Source organism: Panicum virgatum, chromosome 8K, assembly GCF_016808335.1.
Source record: "Panicum virgatum strain AP13 chromosome 8K, P.virgatum_v5, whole genome shotgun sequence".
NCBI classification, from domain to species: domain Eukaryota; kingdom Viridiplantae; phylum Streptophyta; class Magnoliopsida; order Poales; family Poaceae; genus Panicum; species Panicum virgatum.
Window position 1 is genome coordinate 32126753 of NC_053143.1, and position 19841 is coordinate 32146593.

General features: G+C 44.7%; 1 non-coding gene across 1 annotated transcript; it reads right to left on the minus strand.

Annotated features, from left to right (window-relative positions):
- Positions 1 to 6611: 6611 nt before the first annotated feature.
- LOC120646552 lies at positions 6612 to 6718 on the minus strand. The gene has a single exon (XR_005664457.1). It is a non-coding gene; the product is annotated as a small nucleolar RNA R71 (small nucleolar RNA).
- Positions 6719 to 19841: the final 13123 nt, after the last annotated feature.

Below are 19841 nucleotides of genomic sequence, written 5' to 3' on the forward strand. Positions count from 1 at the left end.
ACGCTGGACCGGTCAGACCGGTACGCTGGACCGGTCAGACCGGTACGCTGGACCGGTCAGACCGGTTGGCCTGCAGCACCCCCTGTACAACGATCTCATCCGACGGCCGAGGTTCTTTCTTCGAAACGAAGTCTTCTCCGCGATGCCGCCGTCTTGATGGAGATCTAGTCCGCGGTTTTGAAGGGTCCGCGAAACCCGGGTAGGTGGCCGGTTTTGAGAAAACCGCCAAAACCTCACGCGCGGGAAGATTCCCGCCTCCACGCCGTGGCCCTAGACGCCGTTCCCGCCTCGGCTTCCTGACGGCCCTAGACGCCGCCCGACGCCCGTCACCTCCTCGCTCGCAGCGAGGCCCTAGACGCCGTCGACGCCCGTCGCCTCCGTCAGTCCCGAGACCGACGCCCGTGCCTCCACGACTTGGCGTCTTCAACCGCCGTCCGCCTCCTTAGTTTTGTGGCGCAAACCAAGAAACCCGCCTTCCGTCGCCACTTGCGCCCTCGATCCAGGAGTGGACGCCACAGCTGCCGCTCGGTCCGAGCTCCGGTCCCGGCTGTCCTTCACCGCCGTCCACCGCACGGTCCATTGGCCACAGCACCTCCACGGCAGCTCCCCGTCGACACTCGACGCCCGTGTACCTGCAATCCAAAGACCAAGCGCACGATCACACCGCACGGTTGACAATTCACTCATCACAAGCAGGATAGAGTACTCTCGTTCCTCATTTCCATTTGAAGCCTCAGCCAGATGCAACGAAACCTCGCAAGATTGGAGGTTACGGGTTTCAACTTAGCCAGGGCCGCGAGGTCGATTACATTCCATTCGAGACTCCGAGCAGTCTGACAGGATGGAAGGACTACTGGTTTTACATTGGGAACCACACACCCCAACTCCCTGACCGAACTTCAAAAGCCCCAGTATCGGCTGAATGCTGGAAGGAAGAAGTTGATGAATCTGACATGCCGCATGTTCGTAAGCTTCTTGGGAAGGTTCATGAGCGGCGGGAGGCTGGTGTCACTGGCGCCACCGTGATGTGGTCTTGGCTTCAGTGGCGAATTCAGCCTCTTCAGAAAAGAGCCCATTTTGGATACCAGTACCTTGGGGTTGGAGACCCGTCCCGTATGACCTCCATGGAAATGTTCGAGGCAACAGGATTGAAAAAGCTGAAGAAAGCTTTGAGTGGAGTCAATGTTGTTCCGGAACTTCCTGACTTGTTTTGTGCTGAGAGGCTGTCAAAACAGGTGAAGTTTGTATTCATTTTTGTTTCGCGAGTACTTGCTTTTGTATTCTGTTGATGCTGACCTCTGTTTTCTTGTGTGCAAGATGAAGTAAACTTGTACCAGAGTCATCCTCCTGACCCAGAATCTACTCGTGCGTACCACCTGAGAGCTCAAGCCTGCTGTGACAGGGGTATAATCAAGGATGTAATGGTTGATGGCGATACTCATGTAGTTTTGATTTGACAGGTGGCGGAGAAGAGGTCTGCAGATGATGCTCTTGTCTCCTGAGGCGATGGAGCGTCATCACCGCTTCCCAAGAGGAGGAGGACTGCCAGTCAGTCTACTTTGTCTGGAGAAGACAAGTAGTCAAAGAAGTGAGTATCCTTTCGAATTGAGGATTTTTGCTGTCATGCTCCTGCCCTCTTGACTTCTTTGTTTTAAGGGCTGAAGATGCGGCCGCCACTTCGAAAGCAGCGAACATTCCGAAGCTCTTGAAAGTTAAATCCATCCTGACTCTGAAGCAGTCATCAATGTAAGCTTTGTTAGTCTTTGTTGATACTGACTGGTTGAGTCGAGTGCTGATTTTATTCTTGCTTGACAGGTCTGCTGCTTCTGTGGAGACGACCGATGCTGCACCTATAGGTGGGGGTGTCGTCCCCAGTCCTTCATCTGCTTCGAGCCTACCTGAGGCCGTCTTGGCCCATGATGGTGAGGAACAAGCTCTCGAGGGTCGGCAGGAGTCAGCGACTAGTGGAATAAAGCCGGAACTAGTTGATGATCCCCTGCTGACTGATGCGGAGGTGAAGAAAATGAAGGAGTATTTTTCTAGCTTGTTTAAGTATACCAATGTAAGGATTCTTTAACCTTTGCCTTGCTGGTGTTCCCGAATTTGGTTTGTAGTCACAGAATGCTTGTGTGTTTGTGTAGCAACTTGTGGCGAGGTCCAAGGAGAAATCTGAGCAGCTAAAGTCTATGATGACTGTTTCTGTAGAGGAGCACGCTCGGGCTATCCAGAAGTTGGAGGGGCACCACTTGGAGGAGCTGAAGAAGATCCAAGAGCGGCATGTTGGGGAACTCCAGAAGCTTCGGGATGCCAAGAATAAGATTCTGAAGGAGCAGAAAGGTATGCCGTCTGCATGTTTGGTTCCATTGCTTGGTCCGAGTTGTTTCTTGGTTGAAAGTAGTCAAGTTTCCTTGTAACTTTGATGCAAAGCTCAAAACTTTGCTAAAAGCGAAGGAAGATTTCATTACTGACTTGACGCTTGATGTGCACCGTTACACAGATGCTCATCAAATCTTGGAGAAAAAGCTGAAGGACGCCGATCATCAAATGGTTGATTCCATGAAGCGGATCAAGGCTTTGTCGGCTGAGCTTCAGGACTTCAAAGATGCGGCCAAGCTAGTAGTTGACATGGTGGACCCCGTTGCTGTAGAGGCTGAGGGGGAGAAGACTATGTTGCAGCATCTGCAGGAAGTTCCCCAAAAGTTCACAGCATATGTGACGGAGACCACTAAATCATATGTGGCAACTGCCTTGGGTCTTCTCAAGTCTTGGTATAGCGGCACGGACTTGCGGCTGTTGGCCAAACGTTTGCCAGCCAACTGCTTTGATGAGAAGTTCGAGCAGCTCATTAAGGAAGCCCGGCCTGTAGCTGACAAAGTTGTAGATGACATTGAACAACAGGAGTAGATCTCCTTGTAATGAACAATGTGCTGCACATCAAAGGCCGGTTGGCTGTGCTTGTATGAAACTTTTTCATCCTCATAATTTTGTGGTGCTTTGTTTTGACATATAGTCGAGTTGTGCATCCAGTAGTAGTAGGATTTCCTGAAGGCTGGTTCAGGCTAGCCACTCATAGCTGAGTGCATGGACTCGTCGGCATGGGTCTACCCGAGTGCTTGCTCGTGGCAAGTACTCGGAGCCCATCCGAAAGGAAGAGTGTAAAAACTCGTTGGCATGGGGCTACTTGGGTGCTTGCTCATGACAAGTACTCGGAGCCCATCCGAAAGGAACAGTGTAAAAACTCGTCGGCATGGGGCTGCCCGGGTGCTTGCTCATGACAAGTACTCGGAGCCCATCCGAAGGGGTGAGTGTAAAAACTCGTCGGCATGGGACTGCCCGGGTGCTTGCTCATGACAAGTACACAGAACCCATCCGAAGGGGTGAGTGTAAAAACTTGTCAGCATGGGGCTGACCGAGTGCTTGCTCATGACAAGTACGAGGAGCCCATCCAAAGTGGTGAGTGTAAAAACTCCTCGGCATGGGACTGCCCGGGTGCTTGCTCATGACAAGTACGCGGAGCCCATCCGAAGGGGTGAGTGTAAAAACTTGTCAGCATGGGACTACCTAGGTGCTTGCTCATGACAAGTACGCGCAGCCCATCCGAAGGGGTGATTGTAAAAACACATCGGCATGGGGCTGCCTGGGTGCTTGCTCATGACAAGTATGCGGAGCCCATCCGAGAAGGTGAGTGACAAGTGGTCTTGAAGAACAGAATTTCATTGTTTTCGTCGGGGATGACTTGTACAACTCGGTGTGGACTTCTTTTGGGTAAAATCTTCGTAAGTGCTTGATGTTCCAGGAGTTTGGTACCTCTTCTCCGTTTGGGTATTGTAGCTGAAAAGATCCTGGTCTCGTCACCTTGGAGACGATGAATGGTCCTTCCCATCTTGAGTTATGCTTGTGGTGGCCTTCTTCATTCTGGATTCAACGTAAGACCATGTCGCCAATGTTGAAGGATCTTTCTTGTACATTTCTGTCGTGGTATCAGCGTATTCCTTGTAGGTACCGGGCTGATTGGACTAGAGCGTTGCATTTGGATTCCTCGACTGATTCTAATTCCATTCTTCTGGCTTCATCAGCTTCTCCTTCCTCGTACATTTCTACCCTGGCGGATTGCCACATGATGTCTGCTGGTAGGATTGCTTCTGAGCCGTAAACCAGAAAGAATGGTGTCTACCCTGTTGACTTGCATGGTTGAGTTCTGAGGCCCCAGACGATGTGGGGGAGCTTAGAGATCCACTCGCCTCCCTTCTTGCTATTGGTCTCATAGAGTCTCTTCTTCAAGCCTTCTAAGATCATGCCGTTGGCTCGTTCCACTTGTCCGTTGGCTCTTGGGTGGGCTATGAAGACGTACTTGACATCGATGGAGCTCCGCTCGCAGAAATCCCAGAAGGTGTCCGATGTGAAGTTGGATCCCAGGTCTGTGTTGACGCTCACTAACGACCATTTCTAGGCATAAACTTGATCAGAAAATCATGAGAGTTTGCATTTCTTACATGCATCTTTATATAAATAAACCCCTAAACCACACTTTAGCTCTAGAAAAATGCAAGTTGTGTTTTTGAGCTAAAATGCAGGTTGCAAGCACACTTTGGCCCGACATAAAACCACAGATAAAATCAGAGCACCGATTCAGGCTCAAACGGACCAAGTGCAGCCCAAAGACCAAGCCAAACCAGGTTAGAACAGGCCATGCCTCCACTTTAGGACAAAAGGAGGCCCAGGACAACACACCATCTGAAGTTGGGGGCGGTTGGGGCCACTGGGCCGTCGGCCGACCAACCCGGTAGGTCAACCAGCCCATGGACCCCACCGCCTTCAGCCAGCTACATGGTGTCGTCCTATTGGTCCTCTATGTCGGTTTGTCGAGGAAGAGCTGCAGCAACCCCGTGGCTCCCTGCTATAAATACAAGGAGATGGGATGACAATGAAGACACACACACACCACCCCTTTCACTTACCTCAAGAGTTCTCTTGCTTAGTCTATAGGCTTAGTGGAGTTTAGGAGGAGTCTAGGAGTCATCAAGTCCCCGGAGTTGCTCGGGAGTTCTGGTATGGGTTCTTCTCTAGCTCTATTTTGTAATTCTCGGTCGTTTGTAATAGAATTAGACTATGGTTACTTATATCTACTTGAAGTATGTTCTGAGTTATCGGATATAAGCTTCGTGATCTGGTTGCATTATCATTCGATGCTTGCATTGCATGATCGCCCTCTGCTTGCGATGGTTAACATGGCCTTAGAAATCTGTCAACTGTTCCAGTATTCGTATGTTTGCTCTAGTGTGATGTCTGTCCATCCGGAGGGTGGGGGCTCCGCACGGGATGCTAGAGTATCGCTTACTAATGTAGATGTCGTGTCTAGACTAGCTAAGTGTTGTTGGATGTCACCCTTTCCCATGGATTGAGAGGTAGCCGGTAGGTGGTGACAGCCCAGTCCGAGCCCTAGTAATCCTCCACGTTTGGATTGGGGGGTAGGAGGTACATAAAGCCGCATAGGTGAACAGGCATGTCCCGTCAACTAGAGGAGCGGTCTCCCTGTTGTTCTAGTTTAATCTTTGGCAATCTAACCATAAGATAGCATAGATATAGCTAGCCTGGCACATCTAACTCGAGCTCTAACTTCTGCCTTTCTCCCTACTTATAGCATCTTTTGTTTATTTATCTCTGAGGGTAGTTTGTGTGTGTGCCACACTACCTCCTACCATGTTATCTATCTTACCCTTGTTTATGCAATTAAATATTCAATCTAGATCAGTTCATTAACTAGCCTATGTACTTCCATTCGCCGCCTTCCCTGCGAAAATATAAATGACAACCCAGTATACTCCCGGGTAAAATGCTACAGTGGTATTCTATGTGCTTGCGGATTTATTCGTGGTTCATGAAATACCTGTCACCCCCTTGGCGTCTGCGGGTGTCATCGCTGCTCACTCAGTGGTGACGTTGGTAGGCGCCAACAAGCATTTTTGGCGCCGTTGCCGGGGAAGGCATAGATTGAAGTTACATAGGCAAAAGTTATGAAAAAAATCAAAATTGGTATTCGCTTGCTAAACATGCTAACTTGGATTTGTTTTCTGTCTCTTGTTGATATGAAAACAGGGTAGTGTATGACCGGTTTCGACTTGCCGAAAAATTTCACGCCTAATCCAGAGTCACTTTTGAGAAGAGTTCGTCCTCGTGTCATACCTCCTCAAATCTCACTCTCGGCAGCCAAACCAGTCATCCAAGCATCGTCAGCTTCCCAAGCTATAGCCCAGAGGACACTCCGTGATTACTCCGCTCCGTCTGCTAATCAGGTTCCCACCGGACCGGAGGTTAACACCGGGGGAGAGAATTTCAAGATCAAGATGGATCTTATCACGACGGTGCAGGCCAGCCCTTTCTGTGGCAAGGCCAATGAGGATGCAAGTGCTCATCTCCAGCAGTTCTTGGAGCTCTGCAGTACTTTTGTTATCAGGGGAGTATCTCAGGATGCGATCCGGCTCCATCTGTTTCCGTTCTCTCTTCTGGGGAGAGCAAAGTAGTGGTTCTATGCTAACAAGGCAGTTGTGGACACCTGGGACAAATGTGCCAAGGTGTTCCTGGCAAAGTTTTTCTTGATGGGCAAGACCAATGCTCTTCGTGGAAGAATTTCGAGCTTCCAGCAGGCATCAAATGAGTCAATTCCTGAAGCTTGGGAGAGACTTCAGGAGTACATCCTTGCGTGTCCGCACCATGGGATGGACAATTGGCTCATTATGCAGAACTTCTACAATGGGTTGACTCAATCTTCCCATGATCATGTGGATGCCACTGCGGGTGGAGCTTTCTTCTCGCTGACCATTGAACGAACAACAACATTAATCGAGAAGATGGTGTCCAACCAAGGTTGGAGCGATGATCGTCTCCAACCACGTTAGCGAGGCATGCACTCCGTCATGGAGACCGATATGCTCGCTACGAAAATTAATCTCTTCCTCAAGAAGTTCAAGGATTATTCCCAAGACATGGCTCAAATACAGACACTTCAAGCCTTGGAAGCTCACAATGACGTGCGAGGTCAGTGGGAATGTTGGACATTCGGGTGAACATTGCCCAAAAACCCAAGAAGAAGCTATGTATCTCAATGGCAACAACAATGGGTTTCATCCACAAGGAGGTCAGAGGTGGAATCAACCATGCCCATATTATCAAGGAGGTAATGGAAATTCAAATTCTTTCAATCCTAACCAACCTACCTTGAGGGATCTTGTCTACGGCCAAGCGAAGATCAATGAGTCCCTTCAAAAGAAGTTGGGCACTAATGACAAATACATGGAGACCATCCATGCCAAGATTGATGGCTTCTCCACTGCCATCAAGAACCAGCTGAGTTTCAACAAGATGCTTGAAACTCAATTGGCTCAACTGGCTGCTGCTACCCCTGCTGCTGAATTAGGGAAGATTCCAGGGCAACCTGAATCTACCCTAGAGAGCGTCAATGCCGTAACTGCTAAGTGGGAAAAGCCACCTAGCAGAACACCCTTCACCAGCTATACAGAAAAGCTCACACGACCAAGAAGGAGCACGTGTGGCGAACTAGCAGCTACGATACGAGAGGATTTCAGAACCCTAGTGATCAGTTGGTCTATCTTTGATTGCGACTTTGATCACGCTCTGTGCGACCTTGGAGCAAGTGTCAACATTATGCCCAAGGTAACATTTGAAAAGCTAAGCTATCCGGCACTTTCCCCTACTACTATGTGTGTACAGTTGGCAGACTTTACCGTGAGGTATCCCGAGGGAGTTGTGGAGAACCTCTTGGTAAAAGTCAGGAACACCTTCATACTCGCGGACTTCATGGTCTTGAGAGATGCAAATGCCAGAATTGATGTCGGATCAGGGAAAGTCAGCCTTGGCTTCATGGGAAAAACTACAAAATTCAAGTTTCAAAACAAGAGAGGATTGTTTCTGATTAATGAAGATAGCGAGAAGCAAGGGTTATGGGCTGAGCCCGGTTGGGAGATTTGGGATATTCATCACTCTTCTTCCGAGCCTGCCTGGGAAGATTGGGAGATTCGTGATCCCCCAACTGAGCCAGTGGAAGACGATCAGAAAATCCCTGACTTCATCACCAACACTATATGGGAAGATCAGGAGATCGTCTACCCTACAGCCGAGGATCCTACTCTTGCGCCATATACGCCACCAAAGAAGACTAAGAAGGTGTGGCGCAATAAGAAGAAGAAGATGTCATCGCCCGCTACTACTTCTCCAGTTGTGGATGAAACGACGTCAACCTAATCAGGTATGGAGAAAGGTCCTACTTTTTCGAACCCTAAACCAAGAGCTAGCTTGGGGGAGGTTCCCTCCCCCTAAGTCAACTGTATCCCTTTATTTGCTTTCGAATAAATTTGATAAAAACTTTCAAAACAAAATAAATATTTACTACTTTATTTCCCTTTATCATGCGCGGTAAGAATGTTTTAACTTCTCATGAAAGTTGAAAGGATGAGTTTTGCTTTGTTTAGCCTAGTTTGTTGTGTCTAGTTTTTGGCTAAAAGAGTTCTCTTAAGTTTAAGTCGGTTGGCTATGTAAACGCTTTGCCATGAACCTAAAAGTTTTGTGGGTTGCGCATGCTTGATCTGAGTCTAAGTTGTTATGAGTATAGATATGGTAAATAAAGTCGTGCGAATCTGAGCCTAAAAGTTTTTCCAGATTTCAAGCATTACTAGACAACTTTTTGAAAACAATAACTCTTCTAGTAATGCTTGAAATCTGGAGTTTTTGTTTTCAAAAAGTTCAAAAGGGCAAGTTCCTCAGTGATAAGCAAGTCCTACCAGAGCCATATGTCAATACATCATGAGAAACCTTATTCATATGTTGCTTGTCATTCTGTTGAGTTTTGTCAAATTTTGTTACCCTAGTGAGAATCTCTTCATGCTTTCTCGATCATAAGCATGTACACACCCATCCACTTGCGACATTCCTACACTGGAAATTAGCTTCATCACCATCACCAATAAATGCTCCATGTTTTGCAAACTCTCTCTTAGAACATCCCTGAAATAAAATATAGTGTTAGATTATAGTTGCCCCAAAAAGAGAAAATATGGCATGCCAAAGAAGCATGGCCCCCCAAAAAAAAAGAGAGAAAGGGGTAACCATGTCTGGAAAAAAATTCAAGGGATGGTAAACAAGAGAGAGAACCAATGCTTTAAGGAGTAAGCCATACCACCATGGATCCGCCTTTTGACTTTACAATATATGGAATGCAAGTATGCCCTGTTCTTACCCTGCCTTGAGCTCCACAAAAGCTTTATCCATAGTAGGGAAGACCGAAGGCAGTTACTGCCCCAGTGAGGACAATAAAAGTTGAGTGCTTTGAGAGAATTATTTTGGGGAACTTAGCCACGTTTTCGAAAATCTCCAAAAAATATCTCCAGATGGATTGCAGATGTATGAACAAGTGAGTATTGCTTTGCAAACCACTCTAACTCTCAACAGCCCAAGACGAGGAGACAGCTAAAAAGCCCTATGGATGAGTAAGGGACTAGAGCAAAGGTGTGAGAGCCAACTCATTTAAGCTTATAGATGAATATCTTTGCTATAGACTATGACATGACAAGTAGGTAAGAGTCAAAGTGATTTTCTAATCAACAACCTGATTTGTCTTGCTTTGCTCGGGACGAGCAAAGGACAGCTTGAGGGATCTTGTTGATGCTCACTAATGTGGCGGAACCACCCAAAATAAAGTGGATTAAGTGCGCTAACCATCATTGCAAGGCAACTCTGATCCAACTCGCACAAAACCTCGGCAGTTCCTCAAGTAAACTCTTGATTAAAGACACATTACACCAGGATCGAACAAGCAAACACTCACATGAAGGCGAGTCCAGAGAGTACAACAACACACATTTCATACATCACAGAGTTTTGCAGCGGAAAAATTAAATTATTACAAACCAAGTTCAAGTTCAGAAAATGCTTTTGAACATAAAAGAGATCATCAGAGTTCTTTATTGCAGCGGAAATAAAATGCGAGAGCTAACGACGTCATTGATATCATGATGAAGCCCGTACATGACATCAACCATATCCTCAAGTGTCCATCCTGAAAACAAAGCCACAAGCAAGGCTGAGTATACTAATACTCAGCAAGACTTACCCGACAATGGATATAACTTAGTCCACTTATCTAGACATGCAAAGCTTTTGGCTTGAAAGGTTTGTTTTGCCGAAAAAGCAAGTAATAGTAGGTCCTTACTTTCACATTTTAGCTTTCATAATTCTAGTTTGATTAAACCAGTCTAGATGAGCACCTATAACTAAACAAGCATGGTAGAACAAGAATTAAATATATATTCATCATCATCATTGTTCCACTTCTTACTCTATGTGGCAAAAATGTTAAGCAGTCTCATTGTCCGTGTGCGGCGGAATGATTCGAATCGAGTTTATTAACCTTGCAAGGCAAACCTAACACACACGCCCGGAGCACCGATGGGTCACCCCAAGCAACCTTTCCCCTTTCTTCCCGGGTTGTGGATCAGGGTCACCGCCCTCGAGTACATGGCCCCACGAACTACAGACGGCGCCGGGTCATGCCAGCACGTGTACTTGCTAGGGAACGAATTCAAGAGGGTGGGAAAAAGTCCACTTGCCGGTCCAATCTAGTACCGAGCTTGCCGATTATCATATTCTCGGCATGTGGCTAGTACGTTCAAACACTTAACAAAGCTACCACACACTATGGCCTTAGTACTTTTTCACTAAACCGACGGGGTCTCAACCACAAGTACCATCCCATAACCCCACCCGTAATCCTTATAGTTGCAGTATGTAGTAGATATTCAATTCCTATAATCTCGCGAGTAGCAGGAAACTACTCGACTTTTACCGGTCCTATTAGCAAAACATCTAGTCAGTTTAACCATGGGTAATCAATACATGGGAACCTAGGATCATGCATCTACGGTTTCAGTCAACTCCTAGAAACTTAAATGTGCAGATAAATAAATTACAACATGAATAGCATATACTTGAAAATAATGGGTATTTAAATGCACCGGGGCTTGCCTTCCTAGGCAAAAATTAGCCTTGGGCTCTTCCGAACATTGGTTTGGGTCTTGGGCAGCTTCAGTTAGCTTAGCTTGAGTTGCACGTAGTTCAATCATGGACTTCGGCACCAAATTGTTTGCTCCATCGTCGAAAATCGTAGCATCTATATGAATGCAAAGTGTTCATGTTACTTTAATGACAACAATTTATATATCCTTTCCTTCACTATAAAGTTATAGCACAAGTTTTATTATGAAGCCTCTTAATTACATTTTCTTGGGCAATCATTTATAGAGTAGTTTGTAATTTCACTATACTTCATAAAATGAACTGGGTGGTGATTTTTATTTCAAATCATTATACATGAGATTGTTTGACTATTTAACTTCATAAGTTAGGAATAGTTTCTGTAGCTAAAAAATTTACACAAGGTAGTACATCTAATCAAAAACTTGTAGAAAAAATTTCAGACAAAAACAGTAAAGCATGCAGACATGAAAAATGCTCAAAACAGATTATACTTAAATGAAGATGGAATTACCCAGAATAAACTACAACAGTTCTGTAGTTGAAAATTTTACAGAGTAGTCTACACATGATTATAAACATACTGTAAATTTTCCATAATTTTTCTATGCATAAAACAAAAGCAATAAATTCGACAATTTTAAACCACATATAACAAAACTAATTAGCACAGAAAGTTCAGAGTATTACTGGATCTCAAATTTTTACTAGGGCCTAATCTAAGTATGAAGAAGTTACAGTAAAAATTTCAGCATTTAAATCCATTTACAACTTCAGTATTGCATTTACAAATTTAAATACATACATAAATATTCTAGCTAGTTTCTGTTAAGTAAACATGGTCAAACTTTTTGTACAGCATCTACACATCTAGGATGTCATTCTGTGTAACTTACATATATAATTATGCAGTAAAAATACCAGAGAAAAAATGACAAACTAAGCAAGATGATATCATGAGGAAATAATATCCCTGGTTCTACAAAGTTTTTGGCTCTCAAAGTTTGCTTGTAAGCCTATCTTCTCAAGACTAAGCAATGGTAAAATTTTTAGATTTTTCCAGATGCAACAACTATTTATCATGATATAGTGCTATTTTTAAGGATTAAATCATAACTCTAGCTAGCTATACAGATCTAAAAATGTTAAAACTTGGACAGTATTATTAATCTAGTATTCTAAGAACACAGAAAAAAGTTTCATGCACATATTTATACTAGAACATCCAGAAATAAAAAAGCAAAGTATTTTGCTAGATCTAGCCAAGACTATGGTTTCATCTAGTTACAAGTGTTAACTGGTGCTCAAATTTTTACACAAAGATAAACATAGCATGAAGTAGCTACCAGCCAAAAATCATCCAAATTTACAAAGTAGAACTCCTAGAACAAATATAGCCTATTTAATATAATCTTTTTCCTAGATTAAAATGTAAGCAAACACTGAGTATATTCCTGTAATGAAACTTGTAGATTTTGTTGCAAGGATTCTAAAACAGTTGAGTTTGCATTTTTACGATTTTTCTATGATTTGATATTGATTTTACAAGTTCACAGCTACAAGTTGATGTACATTTTACAGTTTAGACCCTGGATCTTTTATTTCCCTTTCATCCATGCCCTTGGCCGGTTTGGGGAAACAGGGGAGGAGCGCCGGTCTGTTTTTCGGCAAGGATGCTCGCCGGCGACGAGGACCCCGGGGTGGAGGAGGTAGAGGGGCTCGAGAGCTACCTGTGGGTGGCTTCCTTTGGGGCAGGGGTGGTCGGAGGCGGCTCGCCAGCGTAGAGCAGGGGTGTGCCGGCGGGGCGGGCTCACTCCGGCGAGCTTTTGCGTGGGGGCTTCGGTTGGAGCAGGGCAAGCTCGCGGAGGGTTTGATTTGGGGAGGAAAGGGCCGGAACGGCGGCTCCACGTGCGGCCAGCGGCGCAATGGTGACCGGCGGCGGCAGCTTGGGGAAAAAGGAGGCGCGAGGCAGGGCTGAGCTGGCCTTTATAGGCTCAGCAGCGAGACGAGAGCGAGCTGCTTGGGTTCGGGACAGCAAGGGAAAGGCGCAGCCGGGAAACGGCGTGGTAGCAGCGCGGCCTTAGACGTCGAGGTTGTGGTGCGCAGGCGAACGGGCGGGGGTGCGTGGCGCGTCCTCGCGGCGCTAGGGGTTGGGGTGAAACAAGGGGCGGCATGGGCGGGTTTGGGTCTGGGCGCGGCGCGTGGCCAGACAGGTGGCCAGCACCGGCGTACGGCACCGCCGTAGGCAAGGAGTAGCGAGCAGGGGAGGAGGGAGGAGAGAGATGAAGATGAGGGCAAAACTGTGAATAAAGAAAAGTTTAGGGTCTCATTTGTAAACTAAATTTTTCTCCTTCTTCTTGGTCTCAACTGAAAAACTTCTGAATACCAATTTTGTTCAGTTTTTTGAGATCCACAACTTTTGTTTCAGGTATTTTTTTTATTTGAGCAAAGGATTGGAAGTTATTTAATTATTTCAAAAACTGCCAATTAAAGGACTTGTCATTTCATATGACTTTTGTCACTTTCACTCCTAGGCTTCAACTAGACTTTTGTTAATATTATCATGGTGAATGTGCCTATAAAATTTCATGAACTCATTTGACTAGGTATGAAAGTTATAAGTTCTTTTCATATGTACAGATATAATTACAAATATAAATTCTCAAACCAAGTGTGAGGCTTTAATTTTTATTTCCTTACCCTCTTTTCATGTGTTTATTAAAAAAATAAACATGAACCCTCTATCTACTTCTTTAGGGTCACAAAAAGATTTGTTTGTGTATTTTTTTCTAAGTCTGCCAAAAGGAGTTTTAAATATTACAAAAATCACTCTTATACTTAAGCACATATGCACATACACATATACTTGTTTTCAAAACTTATGCATAATTTGAATTGTTCTAGTTTGTTAATCACGATCCTGTGTTCATTATGCATGATATCATATTTAAAATTTCTTGCTTAGCATTATAAAACTCTGGGATGTCACAACTAATGACCATTTCTAGGCGTCAACTTGATCAGAAAATCATGAGAGTTTGTATTTCTTACACGCATTTTTATTCAAATAAATTCCTAAACCACACTTTACTTTTAGAATATGCAAGATGTGTTTTTGAGCTAATATATAGGTTGCAAGCACACTTTGGCCCGACAGAAAATTATAGAAAATATCAGAGCATAGAGTCAGGCTCAAATGGACCAAGTGTAGCCCAAGAATCAAGTCAAATCCACTCAAGGCAGGCCAAGCCTCGGTGATAGGACAAGGGGAGGCCCAGACAAGCCCAACCCCTGGCAGTTGGGGGCGGTTGGCGCCCTGGGCAGGCCGACTGACCACATGGTTGGCCGACTAGACCCACGGGCCCCACTGCCTCAACTTGCCACGTGGAGGAAGGGCATTGGCTCCTTAAGTCGGTTCACCAAGGATCAGCTGCACAAGATGCTCCCCTCGGCCATGGCTCCCTCCTATAAATATAAGGGGGGAGGATTTAGAACACACACACACACACACCACTTCACACTCACCTCAAGGCATTCTTGCTTAGTCTATAGGCTTAGTAGAGTTTAGAAGAAGTCTAGGAGTCATCGAGTCCCCGGAGTTGCTCAGGAATTCTAGTATGGGTTCATCTCTAGTTCTCTCTTGTAATATTCAGTCGTTTGTAATAGAATTAGACTATGGTTACCGATATCCCTGTATGGTCACCCTTTCCGATAGATTGTGAGGTAGCTAGTAGGTGGTGATATCCCTGTCCGAGTCCTAGTAATCCTTCACGTTCGGATTAGGGGGTAGGAGGTACATAAAGCCGCCTAGGTGAACGGGCTTCTCCCGTTAGCTAGAGGAGCGGTCTCCCTGTTGTTCTAGTTTAATCTTTGACAGTCTAACCATAAGATAGTATAGATATAGCTAGCCTGGCACATTTGACTCGAGATATAATTTCTGCCTTTCTCCCTGCCTATAGCATCTTTTGTTTATTTATCTCTGAGGGTAGTTTGTGTGTGTGTCACACTACCTCCTACGATGTTATCTATATTACCCCTATTTATGCAATAGAATATCCAATCTAGATCAGTTCATTAACTAGCCTATGTACTTCCATTTGCCGCCTTCTCTGCGGAAATATAAATGACACCCCGGTATACTCCCGGGTAAAATGCTACAGCAGTATTCCGTGCACTTGCGGATTTATTCGTGGTTCATGAAATATCTGCCACCCCCTTAGCGTCTGCAGGCGTCATCGCTGCTCGCTCAGTGGTGACGTTGGTAGGCGCCAACAAGAACTGGAGGGAGTTTCCCTGGTTCTGAGAAGCTGGTCCATTGATCTTGTCTAGAGAAGGAGATCAGGACCTCGCTTAGCTTTAAGAATTTCGGAGTAGCCGATTCCACAGCTAGGATTTCTCTAAGCGTTAATTTCTGAACTCACTTTGAGAGGCATCCTTCTCCTCCAAAGATGACATTCACTGTCCTGTTTGCATCTTAATAACCCGTGGTCTTCTCAGCGTCCTCCTTGTTCTCTTCTTCCTCATTATCCTTTTTCTTTTTGTCTTTGTCTTCTGGATGGAAGTTGCTGACAGCTTTTTGGAGGTTGCGACAATCTTTGGGCGAGTGCTTGCCGTCTGGATGAAACGGGCACCTCTTCAATATGAGTTTTTGGAACTGTTCTTGTGTGGATCATTTCTTTCCACGCTGAGGGTGATCGAGTGCCGCGACATGGTCGTCTAGCCTTTGCTTTCTGCCTTGCTCTGGCTGGTCTCTCTGGCCTTTGCCACGATTGTGATTAGACCGTTTGTTGCCATTGTTGTCGTCAACATGCTTTGGGAAGCGGTCATTCCCTTGTTCTTCATTGTCGGCCCAGTTGGTCATCATGTTGCGGAGTTCCGCGATGGTCTTGGGTCATTGACGGCTGAAGTCTCTGAAGATGTATCGTTGTTCGACGAGGCCTTGATGGTAGCAGTCGATGACGTCTGCTTCGGTGATGTTGGCGTGTTTTTCGAAGAAGCACTTTGTGTAGTCTTGCAGGGATTCGTTCCTGGCTTGTTTACACTGAGACAGGTCATGACGAGTACCTGCGCGAGTCATGACTCCTTGAAAATTATAGACGAAGAGTCAGCGGAGGGTTGCCTAGGAGTTGATGACACCTTTTGGAAGAGAATCCAGCCATAGGAATGGTGCAGGCTCCAATGCCAGCGGAAAGTATGCGACTTTTGTGGTGTCATTACCACCTGCCACATCGATTGCTTGGGAGTAGATCCGAAGCCATTGATGTGAAGGTATCTTGCCATCGTTTTTGTTGAAACCGACTGGTTTGAAGCCTTCGGGGTAGACGTAGAGGCTGAACTCTCGCCTGAAAGCCGGGAAACGATCAGCGTCGCTTGGAGCTCTATACCCTTCCTGGACGGTGCGCGCTTCTTGCGGGGCATTGATGATTTGCCTAGTGTCATACCCAACAGCTACAACGTTGCGAAGGTCAACGGAAGGGACATCTCATAGGCGTTGGTAATTACCAAGAGGTTGTGGAGGTTGTAGCTAGCGTTCGTTGCCTCTCCCGCCGCCGGTTGCCGAATGAGCTGGCTCGACTAGGTGTTGGTTCTGATTTCCCTGAACGATCTATTGATCCTAGTTGTTCTGGGCATTTCCTTCCCGTCTCCTGGGTCTCCCACCTGCTGTATGGCTGGATCCTGCATGGCCTTGACTTCTCGAAGGAGATGGCATCTTGTCTTTTTTGTTGAGCTGTAGGGCGGCATGTTGGGGCAAGTTTATGCTCTGAACTACCGCTGGATCCTTGATATGGTCCTGGAGTCTTGCAGCGTGCATGATATTGGCCACTGGAGTATGGAAGCCTTGTTCAGCGGCTCTTTCAAACTCCATTTGAAGATTGCGTTGGGTTCACTGTTGCTGGCGTTGCCTCGCATGCTCATTTGGTCCATTTGAAGGTCTTGTGTACTGATTAAGGTGCAAAAACTGAGGTATGAAACATAAAGCCTATCGGAAAGAGATGAGGACTAAAAGCAATCAAGTTTTCTTTTATTCCTCAGGGGCTATCCAGTTATCAGTTATTCAATATATTTAAGAGTAGTTTGAAACTTTTGTAAGAATATAATTTTTTCTTTTGTCTGTATTTTTAAATAATATAGGCTAGCACATTGGAGGACTGAATATTTCATCGGGTATTGATCATGTGTCTTCATATGCCATTTGCCAATGCAATTGATTATTCATTTCAATTTAGTTAATCCCTGTTTTGTACATTTTTTAGAGCCTTCTTCAGTGAGGGATGCTATACTGTAGTGATAACTTCCTTGTGGGCTCAAATTCCAATGGCACAGGTCCTCCAATCACCCTGTCAGCAGATGCTTGGTCAAGACACCCATGAGTGCTAGACCTGCAATACTTTTTCTGTATTCGCTCAAGCTGGTGTGCCCAGATGTGTGTAGTATTTGGGTTTGTTGGAGATATGAATGAATATAAGTTAGCCTCATGTGAGTTTGAGATGCCCATGATAATGCTACTACTATGAAAATGGTGATGATTCTTGTGCCTCTTGTTTGATTGTATAAGATGCAATGAAACAGAAACATAGACAAATTTAGAGACACACATCTTGAGATGCTAATTTTGATGAACGGCAAATATTTATAAGTAAACAAATTAACAATGGGGGTGTTGATGCAACGATCGGCAACCATATTTATATTATTCTTGATAGGGCGTACAAAGCGCACGGACTGTTCTAGTATATATGAAAGTGCGATGCAAAGTAAAAAAAATACCAACATGGATGAAAAGGTGTATAGACTGAAATCTATCACAAGCGGATAATGGGAAGTATATATCTCCATGAGTATTGTGTTATAATATTTAACAAATGAGAGAGAAAGGTAAGCAATTTGGATTATTAGCTTAGGGTTCTGAATTTTTTTTAATGAAATTCTGATACTCGTGCCTCTCAAAATTACTAGCATGTATGGATAATAATTTAAAGGAACCTGTAAATATGCATCGAAATTACCTATGTGGCTATGTCTATCATTATAAAAAGTTAACCCAAAATACAACGGTATACAATTCTAAATTACCTATTTCTTCCATTGTTAATATGAAAAAACTAACTTAAGGTATACTTGTATATTATGTGTGTTACCATACAGACCATGTATGGAAGAAGCGATGAGAATACTGATTTTCATGTTAAGCACATACTCCCTCCATCCTAAAATAAAAAAGTCATTCTAGGATTTAAAATTTGTTCCAAAAGAAATCATGCTTATGAGTTTCTAATAATTATGTCTCTTCAAATTACTAGACCAAGCGGTAGGTTGATGAACTAGTAATATGTAACTGGGACTAGAAAAACGTGCACCAATCAAACGTGATTCATAATCTTGTATTTGTCTTTTCCAAATGAGACGACATATGTTTTTTTTTGTTTTTTTTGAAAGAGACGAAGCAAAGACAGTGAGCACAGATGCCAAATTTATCTTTAGACTTGAAAACCATGAGGCTAATTCTTTGATACTCACTATCTAGTACCTTGATTCAGCTGAACCAACAAATCGGCAAACTAGGTCAGATGATCTTCCATGCACGCGCTGCTTATTAGCACATTGCTGCATGTTTTTTTTATTTTTAACCTTTTTTTATTATTTTAAAAATAACCCGTACAATTTTTTTTTTGCACGGTGTGACCCTTTTGGCCATGCCAGGCCAAGTCGCGCGGCCGCTAGCGTGGCTCGGCTGGGCCCGGATCTGTCGCGCCACCGCATGTGGCGCAACAAGCTTGATATCCAGGCAGCGCCCAGGCTCCTCTTCTTCCCCCTCCCTCACTTCTCCAGCACCCGTGCCAGCCCGCCGTCTCCCTCGCCGCCGGCCAGCACCGGACTTAGATCCACCCCAAATCGGCTGATTTGGGGTGGGTAAAGTAGGGGGAATCGATCCCCCTCCCTCCTAGGATGGTAATCCCCCCAAAAAAATCCTCCTTCTAACAGTTCATTTGCTTGATTTGAGGATGTGTTGGTGAGCTATGGTTATGTTAGAAAATTTGAAAATGTTGAAGTAGAAGATGTTTTGTTTGCATGAGATGTCTGGTTTAGACATAGTATTCGTACTGTAAGTTCTTTTCGGTTACAAAATCAACCTTCTTTTTCTTTGTTTTTGAAGACCAACCTTCATTTTCTTTTGAATCCATTTATGGTAAGAATATCTAAGTTGGATGATTTTGATTATTTGGTTGAGTTGGAATTTTCAGACTTTGAATTCATCCATAGGATCTAGCAAGCCAACAAAGAGGCATTCTTGACAAACACATTAATTCCAATGACTATATTATCACTCAGTCATCAAAATCGTAACCAATAGCCTAAAGGATCCATTTTTTTACAACTTGGACAGCAAAAAAAAAGTTCCTCCAAATTCAATGCCTTCAAAAGGGCACGCCCCGCCATTGCCATAATCTGATAAAGGGCAAACACAGGTTTTCACCATGAAGAGCAACTCCATCAATCTTAGCTTCAACAAGGAAGCGACAATAATGCTGCCAGTGGCAGGGTGCAACCAGCTAATGCTAAACCTCGATATTTCTCCCCAGAGTCGAAGGCCCCCCATCCTGTGTTGCCACCCCTCACTTCTGGGGTCAAATTTTACATGCTTCAAAGTATTAGCCAGCTGCAATTGGCAACAAACTAGCTAGATAATATAAGCTGCCAACCACTTAGGTATGAGGAAATTCCCTCAATACCGCCACTGATTATACCAATTTATTAAGAGCATCTCCAGCAATAGCCCCTACTTTTGGTCCCTACTT